Source organism: Cebus imitator, unplaced genomic scaffold (assembly GCF_001604975.1).
Source record: "Cebus imitator isolate Cc_AM_T3 unplaced genomic scaffold, Cebus_imitator-1.0 Scaffold191, whole genome shotgun sequence".
Classification (NCBI taxonomy): domain Eukaryota; kingdom Metazoa; phylum Chordata; class Mammalia; order Primates; family Cebidae; genus Cebus; species Cebus imitator.
The window spans coordinates 1,465,351-1,468,046 of NW_016107506.1; the positions used below are offsets into that span (position 1 = coordinate 1,465,351).

General features: G+C 45.7%; 1 protein-coding gene across 3 annotated transcripts in view; it reads right to left on the reverse strand.

Moving 5' to 3' along the window:
* CUNH2orf80 (chromosome unknown C2orf80 homolog) overlaps window positions 1-2,696 on the reverse strand; it is a 23,537-nt gene that overhangs the window by 9,530 nt on the left and 11,311 nt on the right. The gene's annotated exons all lie outside the window — the stretch shown is intronic.

The window sequence follows — 2,696 nt, forward strand, 5'->3', positions numbered from 1 at the left end:
AGACAGAGTCCTGCTCTGTCGCCCAGGCTGGAGGGCAGCGGCACCATCTCCACTCCCTGCAACCTCCGCCTCCAGGTTTCAAGCAATTCTCCTGCCTCCGCCTCCCGAATAGCTGGGATTACAGGTGCTCACCACCACGCTTAGCTAGTTTTTGTATTTTTAGTAGAGATGGGGTTTCATCATGTTGGGCAGGCTGGTCTCAAACTCCTGACCTCAAGCGATCCTCCTGCCTCAGCCTCCCAAAGTGTTGGGATTACAGGCGTGAGCCACCACACCTGGCTACACTTTTAATTGTCACAATGGGAGAGAAGCTACTTGCATCTAATGGGTAGAGGCCAAGGATGCTGTGAAACATCCCAAAATGCACAGGACAGCTCCAGACCTCCACCCCCTATACACATAACAAAAGATTATCTGGCCCAAAAAGAGAAATGCTGATTTAGAGGAACACAGAATAAATCAGATACTCATCCCCTGAGTACCAGAACTTTAAAGCTGTTATTTGGAGGTTACCATGTGCCAGACACAAAGGGCTTCACTGATTCTAACTTGCTTCATCCCACAACAACCCCTGTTTTCTCATCCCTGTTTTTACAAATGCAATTGAGAATTACAGAGGTTAGAACATTTGCCCAGGATTATTCTGCTTATAAATGGTGGAGCTGGGATTCAAACCCAGGAAGCCTGGCTTTGGAATCCTAGTGCTTAATATCACACAGCCTGCCTCTTGGTTTCATATATATATATATACACACACACACATATATATATATATATATACATATATACACATACACACATATATATGTAATGTTATGTATATATATATAATATTATGTGCATATATATATAAATGAGCCATTGTTCACATTACATAGCAATAAACAAATACAATAAACAAATACAAGTTGGCCAGGCGCGGTGCCTGACACCTGTAATCCCAGCACTCTGGGTGGCTGAGGCGGGTGGATCACCTGAGATCAGGGGTTCGAGAACAGCCTGACCAACATGATGAAACCCCATCTCTACTAAATATACAAAATTAGCTGGGTGTGGTAGCACATGCCTACAATCCAGCTATTTGGGAGGCTGAGGCAGGAGAATTGCTTGAAACCGGGAGGTGTAGATTGTAGTGAGCCAAGATCACACCATTGTACTCCAGCCTGGGCAAGAAGAGGGAAACTCTGTCTCAAAAAAAAAACCAAAACCAAAAAGAGAAGTCAGCATCTATGATGTTCAATGAAGGTGCTGAACAAAGGCTCTTCAATGAATAAACGAGTGATCAGATGAATAGGTAGAGATTGGTTGGTCCACCTCTACATGGCCTGTCTTCCCCTTCTAGCACCTTTATGTTTGTTTGTTTGTTTGTTTGTTTTTTGAGATGGAGTTTAGCTCTGTTGCTTAGTCTGGAGTGCAATGGCACAATCTGGGCTCACTGTAACCTCCGCCCTCTGGGTTCAAGTGATTCTCCTGCCTCAGCCTCCCCAGTAGTTGGGATTACAGGCAACTGCCATCATGCCTGGCTAATTTTTTGTGTTTTTAGTAGAGATGGAGTTTCACCATGTTTTCCGGGCTGGTCTCAAGCTCTTGACCTCAGGTGATCCACCTGCCTCTGCCTCCCAAAGTGTTGGGATTACAGGCGTGAACCACTGTGCCCGGCCTACAAAAAAAGTCTTTAGAAAGTAATCTTGTCTGACTTGCTCACTACTGCATCCTCTGCACCTACAATTATACTGAATGAACAGAGGACTGAATGAATGAATGGATGAGTGAATGAATGAATGAAGTGAGTTGAAACTGGAGGGATCAAAGAGAAAGTTCTGATTTTCACAGTGATCAAGGGCATTTGAGTCTCAGGACTATAGCCAGGTAACATATGGGTTAAGGTAATAGGAAGGTTGGTTTCAATGTAAACACTTGACTCCTAAGGTGGACCTGGTAAGCTCTTGACCTCTACATGACCCCACTGCTTGCACTGTGATCTGCAGTAAAGGAGCAAGGGAGTCAGGCATTCCTGTGGTCACAGCGCTGCCCCTGCCCTGCCCTCCCTTCTGAATCCAGGAGGGGGCAGGGAAGGCCACAGCGTTAGTAGAAGACCTGGGCATGAGGACGTTGGTTCCCCCTTCCCTCCTCCCACTGCATGCCCCCCGCCACCCCACCTTCCCTTTCCTTTTCCCTCTTCTAGAGGTATCCAAAGGTGAAGGCATCAGTAGTTCACCTCTAAATAGTAGTTCATATTTAAATGTTTGCTTAATGGTCATACATTTACAAATGGCAAAAATGAAAGTGGTCTTAAAAATTATCCAGAACACCTTTTTTTTTTTTTCCAGATCAGTCATACGGAGGCCCAAAGCGGGCAGTGGACGCATCTAGGGCTTCATAGCAGTGGAGTCAGAACTCAAACCCAGCTCTCTGAACTCCCAGGTCATTGCTGCTTCTACTATTAGTGATTTCAAAGTCGTTTCATAGGAGGAGCTGGGAGTGGAGCTCACGCCTGTAGTCCAGTTACTTAGGAGGCTAACACCAGGATTTCAAGGATTACTGGAGTCCAGGAATTAGATCAGTAGTGGACCAGTCTTTTATTTTATTTTTTTTTTTGGGACGGAGTTTCACTCTTGTTACCCAGGCTGGAGTGCAATGGCGCGATCTCGGCTCACCACAACCTCCGCCTCCTGGGTTCAGGCAATTCTCCTGCC